This window comes from Acartia tonsa, chromosome 1 (genome assembly GCF_053477335.1).
Source record: "Acartia tonsa isolate MP-2025a chromosome 1, ASM5347733v1, whole genome shotgun sequence".
NCBI classification, from domain to species: domain Eukaryota; kingdom Metazoa; phylum Arthropoda; class Copepoda; order Calanoida; family Acartiidae; genus Acartia; species Acartia tonsa.
The window spans coordinates 47,403,092-47,419,253 of NC_137260.1; positions in this window are offsets into that span (position 1 = coordinate 47,403,092).

Here is a 16,162-nt window from a genome sequence, read left to right on the forward strand (position 1 = left end):
CACTGATATTACAATTTTTAAAAGCGAAGCTTTTCTATAATTAGGGTCGGTCCGTTCGTCCGTACGTCCGTCCGTACGTAACGGATAGCTTTTTTTCGCTTATTTAGGCATGTTAGAATTGTCCTATTGATTTCAAACTTTGCATGGTGATTCCTGTAGTAGCTAGGTACGATTTAGATAACGTAGCAACTCTATAATCATTACCAGAATGTTCGTACGTCCATTTTAAACATGTTGATTTTTTTACTTTTTTAACAACAAATTTTTATGTGATCTAATAATCCGATTGATCTGATTTTTGGTATACTGATTCTAGGGACAACAAAGTACAATATTATAAGCGAAGCAACTCTATAATCAAGTCCTAAAAATGTTAGTATGTCCATAAACATTATTATGTATCAAGCAGTTTTTCAACAATTTTACTTACAATTTAGCTTCGACATTATACATTTATATTCTGATTATTCAGTTCTGACACTATACAAGTGTTAGTGTCCGTTTGTCCTACCGTTTCAGAGCTTCGCTTTTATGGATGTTGTCATCTTGTTTTTATATAGCTACACAATATTTTTATTTCTTATTAAGATATTAATACTATATATGTTAAAACAGGCGCAATTCAATTTTGACATATTAATGTTAAATATTTTGTATTTAGACACGATTACATAATCAATATAATTAACCCAAATTATGAGAGGACAGTCAATGGGCAAAAGAGAAAGGTCGTGCAATAAATGGGTTGATTGTCTGTTTGTAGGTTAGTTGTTATTGTACCCTTTACTCTAAGAGACTGAAAATTTTAACAATAAATAAATTTTTTCCAAAATTTAATTTTAATCTGAAAAATTGATGTAATAATGATTTTGGTTTTGCTGACTAAAATTTAAATAGAATTCGCTTACTCTTCACTCCAACTCAGACCTCATCAGGGATCATAAGGGATTGGGAAATAGGAGCATAATAAGGTAATATAGCCTCTCATATATGATACACAAAATTATCCCTTAAATTGATTAAAATTATGAAAAAATTGAGACATTGTGAAACAAAATCAAAACTCAATATTACCCTCTAATAATTTCGGGATAACAAGATCTTAAATTTAGAATTTTACGTTCAATTCCCCCTCCATTATTCCCTGGAAATCTTGCAAAACATTTTTATAATTAACTCTTCTCTTCCTATGAAGTGGTCGACGTCATTCTTATCAAAAATGGTTGAAGACTCTTTAATTATGTTTAAAGGTTAACGTTATTAAATTTATTATATATCTATATAATTCATAAAAATGAATGTTTCAACGTTCTATGAAAAGAAAGCTGCTACGGTCATAACATGCAAAAATAAAAAGCATTTACATTATAAATAACTAGTAGCTGCGCCCCTAGCCTCTCAGTGGCGTGTATAAAGTAAGAAAATGTAAAAAGGAATAAGATAAAAATTTAAAACTAAAGTTATTGAAACAAACTTAAGTCCATCTACCTAACTATTTCATGAAAAAAACTCAGATAATTTACTATTTTACTGCAATTAATACTTATCTTTAAGATCATAGATCTGGTTATTGTTATGGAGACAACTGCTTGTAGAACATGTTTTGTGTGATAAATAAATAATTATCAAAATAGATATATATAAATCAGCCTATGTTATAATTAAATAGGTACTTTCTCTAAACCTTTCCCTGTCGAAAATGAATATTAAAATTAACTTGTGAAGATTATATTAAAGTTTAGATATGTTATTATCAACAAGCTATTAAAGTATCTACATAAATATAGCCTCAAAACAGGGTCGCCCAGGGGCCGGGGGGAAGGGGTGATTCCCCCCAGAGGCACCCACAAAATATCTTTTATTTTTTACTCCCCCAAAATTAAAACAAAAAGTTTGGGCATCCTTTCCTAAATGATATAAAGATTACTCCCCCCCCCCCCCCCAATAAAAAAAACCTTGGACGTCCTTGCCTCAAAATTGTTGCTAGCAGAATTGGGAGGGTGAAAATGGTTGAAAGTTAAATTGGAAATCATAGTTGGGTATAAGATTTGGTGCCGCAGGGCAAACTCATTTTTATCTTGATGTCATGGATATTTCATTCAAAAAAAACAAACATTTTCATGTGAAAATTTAATGTAAAATAAAAACAATAACAAAACTTATATGGACATAACTTTTAATTCGATAAGAAAATTCTATTGTGCTGTAATGTGCGAATAGAGCTTTTCAATTTGAGAATTAAAAGCATGTTGTTATTATTTTATTATGGGAAATTTCTGTTGGTAGATCGCAGGGGAGATCGAAGAGATTATTGAGATAAATCTTTGATTATTATTCATAGCAGAATCAACTGCTTTTTAGTTAATTAGCTGGTTCCCCCTTGACTATAAGTGATGGAGGGGGAGGGGGGGGGGGGTTTGTTCTAGAAAATAACATAATACCACACAATTGCATTTTTAAAGCTTCTCTGAAAAATATAACCTTTTTGACCAGCAATTTCCGAGATCTTTAGATTTCTAGTTCCACGAATATGCAGAACAAGTTGTCAAGCCTATTTTGACAAGGTATTGATGAGGTGAAGTTTGGGTGCTTGCATAACAATCATTTCAAACCCACACACACACACACACACCAACACACACACACACCCAAACACACACACACAGACAAAGTTACAAACCAATATTAAAAATATACTCCCAGAACATTGATTTATATAAAAGACTGAAATTTTGAGTTGTTGTTGGGGAGTTATACAATTGTTTTTAAGACTTTCTAATTCGCCACTAGCATATAGGAGCTCTCTATTTTAAGGGGTAGGTTGGGATAATTCATTGAAATTTCATGATACCATTTTATTGGGTAAAAAAATCATTTGAGACAAAAAGGGATTTAGTTTAATTTTTGCCATTCATGAAGTCTCCTTTTGGGGGTGATGAAACTTGCAACCAAGTTTTGGATATATATGCACATTACTTTCTCCCCATTTCTCTCTACTCTTACATATGCATACATATAATTATATAAAAACACAAATGAGAAATACTTAATTTCCTAAGCGTTACTAGAATAGCACAATAAAATCCCATTTTTTTCGCGAGTTTCTGTGTGCTGTCCTTTTCCTATGTACTTTTGGTAATTGATGATTTAAGGTTTCTTTAATCTACTTTTATTTAATTATTAAAAGTATTAGGGTAAAGCTTACCAAGACAAGGCTAGTTTTAGTCCGTACAACCGTAAATATGATATTAATTGTAGATGCTTCAGGCGAATCTTCACAAAATTATTCAGCAAAATAACGACAGACTGACGGACCAAGTAAACTATGAATCATTTCTTATTTTCTTATGAATTATGCAGTAGCTTCACTTTTAAAAAAAGGGAATATTTTCAAAACATAAAAGTACAAGGGGGTGTATTTTGTGTATTTTTAAGTACAGTTGTAAAGAAGGCAAACTTTATAAAATTGAATATTTTATGACATAACTAAATATACAGCATGTAAACATGTCGTTTCTGACTTCATTCAATATTAGTTGCAGAGCTTAAAAAAATTTGCAGTTTGGATAATGTTTATATTTAAGTTTAACAATTTGCTTCATCCTCATCTTATCCAAAAGCTTAAAGTTGCATTATACTAGGCTTTTTTCATTTGTCCAGCCGTCCCTGAAATCTTAATCAATACCCACCCTTAGTAGCAGGATGTATGTTTGTATAAATCAGGAATCTAAAGAGATAAGACAATTGACGATTAATTGATATAGATAAGATCCTAAATGATGATAAACAAAATTAAACAACAGTAAAATTTAGACATCAACAAAACAAAATTCAATACAAATACCCAAAGTTTGTATGCCAACGAGAAAGATAACATTATTACTAAACTGCGGTTGCCAGAGTAATTTACAGTCCAATGTCCCACCCCTCCCTGGTATTAGTAATATCAGCATTTTAAAGATGTAACAAATTTGTGATTTTTAGACTTCAGAATAGCATTTAGTTAAGATTTTTGATCTCTTTATCTCTCATAATATATTCAACTAGCGACTACGCCTTAAAGACTCTAGGAGCACCCAAGGTGGTAGGGGAATTAGAATAAGAACTCGACCCCGCCCCCCCCCCCACATTTTAATTTTGAGATTTAAACAGAAAAATAATAAAATTTAATTTTTGGTGGGCCATTTTTTGGGGGAAGGAAACTTCCCTGTAAAAGAGATCCATATTGGTTTAATAGTTAGTCATAGCCTTTCCTACAGACAAAAAAAGCTTACTGCTTTATATAATAGGATAGTCCATTTTCAATTCAAATTCCTAACTGATAAACGAGCATAAAATCCCCTTCCAAATTGCCAGAACATAAAAGAATTTATGATATTTTTATGAAAAGTTATTCTGTCAGAAAAAATGTATGCATGTGTGTGTGTGTGTGTGCGTGGGTGTGTGTGCGTGCGTGGGTGTGTGTGCGTGCGTTCCCTTGTGTCTATTAAGTGTTTTATTATTCCGCACAGCGTGGGATCTATGGTTGAATTTACAGTTACAACGCCACTCTATAAGTTTAGAAATAGGTTAGTTGGTAGATTAATTGGTCAGTTATCCATCATACAAGAACGTCCAAGCTTCTTTTATTTATTTTTTGGTGGGGGGGGATAGAAAATTGGCGAGTTCCAATACAAAATTTTAGTCTGTCTGTTTGTTAAATCATAATTCTGATCGTACATGCTCTTCTTTTAAGGAAAACTTTATATTTGTGTATTTGTTGAAATGTTTTTAATTATTATCTTTCTCTATATTCTACAAGCGGCTAACCCCCCCTAATCCTGGAGGCTCTGTATTGGAAGGATAAGAAAGGCCAGAAAAATAGCCTAAATCATTTAAGACACGAATTCAAAATAAAATACCCTAAAACAATCAAGGGACATATGTGAAGCTTTCCTAAAATGGAGAACTTTACAAAATTTTAAGCTACTAAAAAGTATTTAAAGTATGATTATAAAACTTTGTTAACACTTTTTTGCTTCGCTACTTATGGACAAAATTTTACTTTATCGGCTAATATTTGTTTTTCCTTCCTGTAAATACATGAAAAAATGGTAGTCACGGGATTCCTCCCCACGGGATTCCTCCCACTGGATTCCTCCCAACGGGATCCCTCCCACGGTATTCCTCCCACACAGGACTCCTCCCACACAGGATTCCTCCCAACCGGGATCCCTCCCACGGGATTCCTCCCAAACGGGATACCTCCCACGGTATTCCTCCCACACGGGATCCCTCCCACGGGATTCCTCCCAAACGGGATACCTCCCACGGTATTCCTCCCACACGGGATCCCTCCCACGGAATTCCTCCCACACGGGATCCCTCCCACGGGATTCCTCCCGAACGGGATACCTCCCACGGTATTCCTCCCACACGGGATCCCTCCCACGGGATTCCTCCCAAACGGGATACCTCCCACGGTATTCCTCCCACACGGGATCCCTCCCACGGTATTCCTCCCACACGGGATACCTCCCACGGGATTCCTCCCACACGGGATACCTCCCACGGAATTCCTCCCACACGGGATCCCTCCCAGGGGATTCCTCCCAAACAGGATACCTCCCACGGTATTCCTCCCACACGGGTTCCCTCCCATGGTATTCCTCCCACACGGGACTCCTCCCAACAATGTTTCAATTTTCAATTTGTTAGGTGTCCTTCCACACCCCCGTAAAAAAAAATTTTCAAATTTTTTTTTTTTCATTTTAAAATTTTCATGGGGGGGGGTGACCTTCCACACCCCCCCAAAATTTTTTTTTTCAAATTTTTTTTTTTCATTTTAAGATTTTTGGGGGTGGGATAACCTTCCACACCCCCTTAAAAAAATTTTTTTTTTCAAATTTTTTTTTTTCCATTTTCAATTTTGTTGAGGGTGGGGTGACCTCCCACACCCCCAAATAAATTTTCATTCAATTTTCTTTTTTATTTTTAAATTTTTGGCGTTGGGGTGACCTCCCTCACCTCCATAATTTTTTTTTTCTTTCATTTTTAAATTTTTGGGGTTGGGGTGACCTCCCACACTTTTTCGGGGGTAAGGTGACCTTCCACCCCCCCTAAAAAAAAATCTTTTTAATTTTTTTTTCTTTTCTGGATTTAAAATTTTTTGGGGTGTGGTGACCTCCAACAACCCCCTAAAAATTTTTTTTCATATAAAAAAATTTTAAATGGCAAAAAATAAAAATTTGAAATATTTTTCAGGGGGTTGTGGGAGGTTACCCCATCCCCATGAAAAGTTTAAAATTTGAAAATGGAGGAAGAAAAAAAAATTTTTTTAAAGGGGGGGTGGAAGGTCACATACCTCCTATGGTATTCCTCCCAAACATGATTTCTCCCACACAGGATCCCTCCCACGGGATTCCTCCCACACGGGATCTCTTCTACTGTATTCCTCCCACATGGGTTCATTTTACAAAAAAACATTTTCCCTTTTTTTCAGTTATTTATTTAAAAGAAAACCAAGATTTTATTTTTAAAATTCTTTTTCCAAATTATTTCCAATTTTTTTCTATAAATTGTCCTCTAAAGATTTTAAAAATATAGGTTTTTTTATTTTGACTATATGTCTGAAAAAGTTTCATTTGATTTTTATACTTTGTCTGTCTTATCCAGCTTGCACCACGAGGAGGTCAAGTATAATAGCAAGCCATTTTTGATGTTTTTAATTTAAAAAATTTTTTTTTGCTTTTCTTTTTTTTTAAATCTTTTTATTTTTTTTATTTTTTATATTTTTTTTTTATTTTATTTTTTTTTTATAAAAAATTGTTTCCTCATAGGATCAGACAGAGCTAAAAATGTTAGCTACTGCTCTGAGATAGATCAACTTATTTGGGCTTGCTGCATAAGTATTAATTTTTGCAGCAAGTCTTTGGGCCAACAATTTGTATTTTTGTCTAACTGCAGGATTGTTGACAGCCTGATTGTCAGCATAAACCTTATGTTGGAGTGCAATGTCCTTTATAAGCCCATCTAAGAGTTTCCACACACTGGGATGTTTAGAGAGAAAGAGTGAATTTAATCCATTGTGGTAACCTTCTACAGCATTAGTGGTTCTGGGAACATTATCAGCTGGATCTGTAAAATGGTTCCAAACTTGAGGGGGATACCTAGGAGGATTTCTTGCTAGGCCTTCACCTCTATCTCTACCCTGGATGTAAGTTACCTCAAAGTAGGCAATCAGCTCATTGACTCTCTCTATATCTGGAAATGAATCAGCTAGTTCATGAAATCTTGGTAACACATCATCTAATGGAACAAATGATAATGCCATTAAGGATTTGACTGCCATGTTGAACTCTGGGTTGCTTTCAAATTGGCTCTTTAGACCTAGTTCTCCAACTTTTCTTATTACAGACTGACTAAGGTGGAAAAGGCATCCTTTTACTGAAGCATTTGGGTACGCCAGTCTGAATGCATTTTGAGCAGCATTTTCAAAGTCAAGCAACATAATTTGTGGAACAGAATCAGGCAGAAGTTCCTTTAGGGCATCTAGCATCCTGATGTATGTATTTTGTTCTTTGTTGGGCAAAAGAAAATACACAATTGGAGGATAGTTGTTGCCTACCTTAGCATGAATTGTGTAAAGCTGGTAGAAAACTGATGGCACAACAGCAAAGGTGCCATCACCCAACCACACATTCTCATCATCCAGTACATGTAAATTTACAACGGTGCCAGATGTACACATTTTGTGCGTAATGTACGCATTTTTAACTTTTGGAAAATGGACTTTTATAAGTAATGTACGCATTATCAAGTGAATGTACGCCCCCTCTTCCCTTTTCTCTTTCCCCCTTCCCTTTTTCCTTTCCCTCCCCCACAAATGTACACATCAAAGGCCCAATGTACACATTTTTTGTACACATTGATCTAAAAAATATCTGGCAACTATGATGTAAAAGCTCCCTGGAGCCTAACATTAAAATGCGGTTAGGATCTGCAATACCTGTGTCATGAAGAAGAACATTCCTGTATTTCTCAGGAATTTCAAAGCTTAAATTCTGAGGATTTGGCTCTACAGGATTGCCCACTCTTCTCTTAGCCCTGATGTTATCATCTAAAGATGGGCGCTTAGGTAGCCTTTGCAGTGTATCTTGACTTAGACCTGCAAGGCAATCTGCAAGAACAGATCTTGTTGTGTCAAGAGTTGAAGAGGCCTTTGTCCTCATGAGGGACTGCACTCTCAAAACATCATTTTTCACTGGATCTCCAGTGTGTGAGTGTACAGGTGCCTCATTTCCCTGAAGTATGCCATTTTTTGTTTTGATAGATGCAGAGCATCTATGTTGCCTCTGCATGCGGCACCTCCATGTCCTCTCACCATTTCTTCCTATTCTATCTTTCCTCAACACATATTGGAATCCACCTTCCACTCGGACTTCACCTCCTCTCTCTGAAAATTGAGCATCTCCACCTTGCATGTTATCTTCTTCTTCTAAGATTTGAAGAAATAAAAATTATTTATTTTAACTTACTGAGAAAACAACAGCAGTCTTTAAAGTCCGTCTAATTTTAGTTTTACAGAAAATTTTATAAAACAAAACCTTCTTAGAATTTGAAATTAAATATAAAACTGTTTTTAAAATTATCTGTTATTATGTTTAACTCTAAATTTTAATGTCTGTTTATGTCTCCTTGTACCCCTGAAGAAGAATGTAGATTTTATTTCTTCTACCAATCACTAAAAAAGTAAATTGCAACCCAACCCTCCCCTCCCCCCCATAATCTTAAAAAGGTGGGATAAAAACATAAGTACTTAAAATTTGAATGAATGGATATAACTGTTTAGTGTTTACTATAGATGTGACTTCCTCCACCACACTATGTTTATATAAGAGGACAAACTATGAATGAAAATATGTGACCTTCTACACCCCTGTAAAAAAATTTTTTTCAAATTTTTTTTTCATTTTAAAATTTTCGGGGGTGGGCTGACCTTCCACACCCCCCTAAAAAATTTTTTTTCCTCCATTTTAAATTTTAAACTTTTCAGGGGGATGGGATAACCTCCCACATTCCCCTGAAAAAATTTTCAATTTTATATTTTTTGCCATTTAAAATTTTTTTTATTATTTGAAAAAAAAAGTTTAGGGGGTTTTGGAGGTCACCCCACCCCTAAAAATTTTAAATCCAGAAAAGAAAGAAAATTTGAAAAAATGATTTTTAGGGGGGTGTGGAAAGTCACCTTACCCCCAAAAAAAAAAAATAAAAATATGAAAAAAAAAGAAAATGAAATTTTTAGGGGGGTGTGGAAGGTCAGCCCAACCCCGAAAATTTAAAAATGAAAAGAAAAAAAAATTTAAATAAAATTTTGTTTGGGGGTGTGGGAGGCTAGCCCACCCTCAACAAAATTGAAAATGGAAAAAAAAAAAAAAATTTGAAAATTTTTTTTTTTTAGGGGGGGGTGGAAGGTCATCTCACCCCTCAAAATCTTAAAATGAAAAAAAAAAAAATTTGAAAAAAAACTTTTAAGGAGGTGTGGGAGGTCACCTCAACCCCAAAAATTTGAAAATGAAAAAAAAATTGAAACATTTATAGAAGGAGTCCCGTGTTGGAGGAATACCGTGGGAGGGATCCCGTGTGGGAGGAATACCGTGGGAGGTATCCTGTTTGGGAGGAATCCCGTGGGAGGTATCCCGTGTGGGAGGAATTCCGTGGGAGGGATCCCGTGTGGGAGGAATACCGTGGGAGGTATCCCGTGTGGGAGGAATTCCGTGGGAGGGATCCCGTGTGGGAGGAATACCGTGGGAGGTATCCCGTGTGGGAGGAATTCCGTGGGAGGGATCCCGTGTGGGAGGAATACCGTGGGAGGTATCCCGTGTGGGAGGAATTCCGTGGGAGGGATCCCGTGTGGGAGGAATACCGTGGGAGGGATCCCGTGTGGGAGGAATTCCGTGGGAGGGATCCCGTGTGGGAGGAATACCGTGGGAGGTATCCCGTTTGGGAGGAATCCCGTGGGAGGGATCCCGTGTGGGAGGAATACCGTGGGAGGTATCCCGTTTGGGAGGAATCCCGTGGGAGGGATCCCGTGTGGGAGGAATACCGTGGGAGGTATCCCGTTGGGGAGGAATTCCGTGGGAGGGATCCCGTGTGGGAGGAATCCTGTGGGAGGGATCCCGTGTGGGAGGAATCCCGTGTGGGAGGTATCCCGTTTGGGAGGAATCCCGTGGGAGGAATTCAGTGGGAGGAATCCCGTGTGGGAGGAATCCCGATGGAACCGAAAAAATATATCAATTAGCGTTATTTTTATTTTTATGTATACCTATATAGCTAATATACAAGGGGTGTATTTTTAAAAGCAAAGCTTTTTTAAAAGCAAAGCTTTTCTATAATTAGGGTCGGCCCGTCCGTCCGTCCGTAACGGATAGCTTTTTTCGTTAATTTAGGCATGTTAGAATTGTCCTATTGATATCAAATTTTGCATGGTGATTCATTTAGTAGTTTGGTATGATTTAGAAAGCGTAGCAACTCTGTAATTATTACTAAAATTTCCGTACGTCCATTTAAAACATGTTGATTTTTTAACTTTTTTAACAACAAATTTTTATATGATCTAATCATTCGATTGATCTGATTTTTGGTATATTGATTCCTGGGACAACAAAGTATAATGTTATAAGTGAAGCAACTCTATAATCAAGTCCTAAATATGTAAATATGTCCATAAACATTATCCTGTATAAAGCAGTTTTTCAACAAATTTACTTACAATTTTGCTTTGACTCTTATACATTTATATTCTGTTTATTCAGTTCTGACACTATATAAGTGTTCATGTCCGTTTGTCCTACCGTTTCAGTGCTTCGCTTTTATGGATGTTGTCATCCTTGTACTTTACTAATAATTAAAAAGTTATTTAGTAATTAGTCTTTGAATTGACTCCACCTTCTTAAGTAGCTCAGCTTTTATATAACTAGGTTAAGTCCACCACAACGATTCGTGTAATTCTAGAAGTAGGAGGCTGTGTGACTTTCTTGCCATGAGTCTGTCTGTGTGGAACTCCTTTATAGAAGTCCTAGGAAGGTTATTAATATTAACACGCCTACAAGTGGTTTGAATTTTCTTTTAATGTCTTTTTTTACTGTACAACAGTATTGTTTATTTTTTGTTCTTTTTGATAAATCCTAATATTTTAGAATTTATATGTCTGAATGTAAAACCCTAAATCCTTGAAAGCTTCGCTTATGTAATACTCGTATCGTATTATACATAAATTTTCTTTGGATTAAGATATTGGAGGTATAGTAAAGATCTCAATTTATGATAATAATATATTTAGAATTATGAGTCATGCTGTTAGCCTATGTTAAAACCATTATCAGATCACTAGACATTATATATTCTATTTAACAGGAAGGAGGGAATAGGAAAAACAATACTTTAGCCCGAAATTTGTTGGTATTGTTTAAAAAGAGAATTAAATATGTTAAATAGAATTGGATTTATTATTACTTGGATCTTACACCAGATCATATTAAATTGAAACTTGTAGCTGGCTAAGTTAACACACCCTCCCCCCAAAATCCTCCCCTCTTATCCCTCCCCTTCCCTTCTATTTGATGAACGAACTGACCAATAAGCAATGTCCTTGTTATCAACCTAAATATATTACGAATATTCTACATCCATTTGAGTAGAATTCACCATCAACTAAATTTTCATTCGAGATTTTACAGGAAGACTACTATAATCCGTAGCCGCATGGCTGCCAAGCCTTGCGCTAGTCTTTGACCATAACAGAACGTATTGAATTACAATTCATTGTATTTTTTGTATTTTCTGCTAACGTCTTTATCCCATGATCACTTCTAATATAGGAGGAATGTAAGGGAATAAGTCGTTTAACGTATAATGGATATTATATTTAGGGATTAGATATATAAGGGAATAATCTTAAATCAAACAGGTTTATATTACATCTTTTCAAATATAGCTTTGAAACCGATTATCTGCTGAATTAGAAACGGTAATGAACTACAATTAAAAAACATGAATCGTATCGCATTATAGACAATTTTCCATCAATGATAAGATAAAAATCATAAAATCAATACCAGTTTTATTGACCGAGTCTTTAAGCCACCCGGGATCAACAAAACTGGGATTGAAATTATAATGTTTTAATCTACTGTCCGTAAAAATGCTATCTATAAAACATGTTATAATATTAATAGCTACTATTAACTTTTATGTGCATTCGTAATTATAAACATTTTTGAAATGTATTCTAGACTTAAACATGGCATTTGACATAATATTTTTTTTTACATTTCATTAAAATTTATCCATTTTCTAAAATCCAATACATCGTATTTATATTTACAGACGGTGCACAGAACCGATTCAGAATCACATTCACATTTGCCGGGTTTTTAAAGGCTTCCTAATATTAATTCACAGTAGGTGTTGGGCCAGGAGGATAACTCAAAATTCTAGTGTGATTTTCAGAAATATATCTACCTTAGGAATAAAGTAATATTTTTGTTATTGTCTGGAAAATCTCCCTGTGTCAATTTTCAGGGAGGGAGGGAGGGAGGGAACATTGGGCTGTTTAATCCACTAGTCCCCAAAGTTTTATCATTACGTTTTTTATTTGTTGGCTTAACAACTTTGGGGTTATTTATTTAATTTTTATTGTTTAGTTTATTAAGTTAAATGTTCAAACGTTTTAACACTAATTATACGCTACATAAAAGGTAATTTAGTGTATCAGCATTAGGGATGTAAATTAATTTATCGGCCATTGTCTTATCCCTTTAGATCCCTGTGGCAATTTTACATATATTGACTTACTTGATAATATCTGCTTTTATTCAGGGAGGGTGGGGATATAGGACGTAAGTTACATTGGTATAAACTAAGTGGCAAGCATCTTATTCGTTGCTTTAAAAGCTTTAGATACTTTAAATGAATTTTGATTGGTTTCCAATCAATATTTTTAACAGCGAAGCTTTTCTATAATTAGGGTCGGTCCGTCCGTACGTCCGTAACGGATAGTTTTTTTTCGCTAATTTAGGCATGTTAGAATTGTCCTATCGAGATCAATTTTTGCATGGTGATTCCTTTAGTAATTATGTACGATTTAGAAAGCGTAGCAACTCTATAATCATTATCAAAATGTCCGTACGTCCATTTTAAACAAATTTTTATGTGATCTAATCATCGGATTGATCAGATTTTTTGTATATTGATTCTCCTGGGACAACAAAGTATAATGTAATAAGCGAAGCAACTCTATAATCAAGTCCTAAAAATGTAAGTATGTCCATAAACATTATCCTGTATCAAGCAGTATTTCAACAAATTTACTTACAATTTTGCTTTGACTCTTATACAATTATATTCTGATTATTCAGTTCTGACATTATACAAATGTTAATGTCCGTTTGTCCTACCGTTTCAGTGCTTCGCTTTTATGGATGTTGTCATCCTTGTTAATCTACAGAGATAGGGGTTATTTTTTTCATATTCTTTGGTCATATTTGGGTCATTAATTGGCTATAGTCTGATAGATATTTTTTTAATATTAATTTCTATCTAAATCTATCAGTTTGGACATAAAGACAAAAATCATTTAAAGGGTGTATTGCCTGTTAGGTGTCACCCATCAGGTGCATGGGCGAATGGTAATCTGAAATCATTTTGTAAACATAAGAATCTTTTGATATTTTTTAATCTAAACCAAGAATTATTGCACTTTATTATTTTAATATTGTAATATTAAATTTCATTAGTTGCATAAATATGAAAATTTATTCCTGCGTTATTTATAAAAGTTTAACTTTTTTGTCAAGAAAAGTGTTAACAATATTATGGCTTCACAAAAGTTTAACCCAGGGCTCGTCACCTCCGTGTCAGCCTCATAAAAGATGTCTAAACACGCATAATAACACGTAACTAACCCGCAACCCATAAATATAAACAGTTAGAATCTCCAAACAAAGGTCGTGCAAACGATAAGTTGAATGTCCGCAGGACGTTTAACCGTGTAAACTAAGACCCATCCTCTGTAAACCTGTTCCAAATATAGCAACGTGTAAATTACTGGCTGTTGAGCCCTAGTTTAAACCTGCTGGAAACTTAAGACAGGGACAAATACTCGTCATGTTCATTGTTCATGTTTGTTTTATTTTTAAATCTGTACCTATAATGACAATCCATGTTTCTACTTATTTGCTACTCATGCGGAGCTACTTTTATTAATCCGCCTTCTGTTTTCAAAACAAATGTCTTAAATTTTGCTGAGTAATGTTGCCCAAAATGCGCAATTCTTATATGTAGATTAATTTCAACCAAACATTATATAATTACAAGGATGACAGCATCCATAAGTAGCGAAGCTCAGAAATTATGAATGTATATTATGAATATATTTACCATATACCAGTGTCATCCTATATATTTGATGAAATAGGGAAATGACGAAAACTTCAAAATCACGCAACCTTTAAATCACGAAAAATTAAAAATCTAGGAATTGATCTAGCACCACAATACATAAACAAATCTTAATGAAACTTGATGGAAATATGTAGACTATTAGCATATTCAATCCCTGATAATTTCAGCCGTAAATTTTGAATAGGAATTGAGAAAACAATAGAAAACCTAAAAATCTAGGAATCGATCTAGCACCCCTATTAATAAATAAATCGTAATAAAACTTAAGGAAAATATATAAAATGTAATTTAAGCAATCCCTGAAAATTTCAGCCCATTATCTTAAAAAGGAGTTGAGAAATCAGAAAAACATGAAAATGTAGGAATCGATCTAGCACCCCAAATGACAGACGGTTGGACAAAACAATGTATAGATTAGATGGGCATATGTTATAAGAATCTTCACTAAAAATTTCAGCTGTCTATCTTTTATAGGAGCTGAGAAAATCACGATTCCCCCACTTTGTCTCAGACGGACGGACAGACGGACAGACGGACGGACATTTCGAATTATAGAGTAGCTTTGCTACTAAAAATCACTGTATATTTATCTCTTTTTCTGTGATTAGAATGATTAAACAAGCAGATTAATTTAGTCTAATTGTACAAATCTAATCATTTCAAGGTTAAATTAAATAAAGTAATCTTTTTTTAGCAGAGATCTTGAAAGTGAATAAAGCCTTTGATTAACGTGAATTATATATTTCTTTATGTTTCTTCACCGAAAAAAGACATAAAAAACCTAAAATCTTTTCTAAAATCAATATCTTTTTAGTGGTTATCTTTATCTTAACGGGCAACCAAATAAATCTTGACTGCTTTATAAACTCGAATGACTATTGTTTTACTTGCATATCTTGTAGGATATATACTTCCAATTACAGGTATGTACATGTTAATAAGCAGATAAAGTTTACATATCCATCTTCAATACATATCAGGGATCTAAAGGGATAATAAGACAATGGTCGATAAATTGATGTACATCTCCAATGATGATACACAAAATTACCCCTTCTGTAGATAAAAATAGGTGGTTGGATCGTTTGAACACTCAACTTAATTTAAACCAACCAATCAAAAATCCCTGCAATGAAGTCCCCAAAGTTATTGAGCCAACAGATGAGTAAGTGCTATTATAAAACTTTGGGGACTAGTGTAATAAACAGCCATTTGACCCCTCTCTCTCCGAATACATGTACATTAACAAACACGAACTAATTTCAAGTACCTGCCTATAGATATGCTAATCCAATAGTAGGGCAGAAAATTACCTTTTCTTGGAAAAAGGATAAATACTAAATAGTCTTTAAGTATTAGATTGTATGTACAAATGATATCTCGTTAACGGACCGATCGTTTAACAATTTTCAGTAAAGTTTCTTATTAGTTTAGGGCAGATTTTAAGCGTTTTTGCAAAGGGGTTCAACTTGGACAGAGGCCTCTTCAGGTGAGGGTGAAGGCATTTGTGGGTTGAAGGCGATGTACAAAACTTTACAACGTCTAAAATATGAAGAAAAAAATCCAATCTAATTATTATTTAATTTAAGGTTGTCGGAGTACTTTATTAAGTAAAATTTTTATGCATTTAAACTGTAAATTTATGCTGTAAATGTATACTATCTATTATTTAAATTCGCCAAAAAAATCTACTTATTTTATAAATCACATATTTCATCTT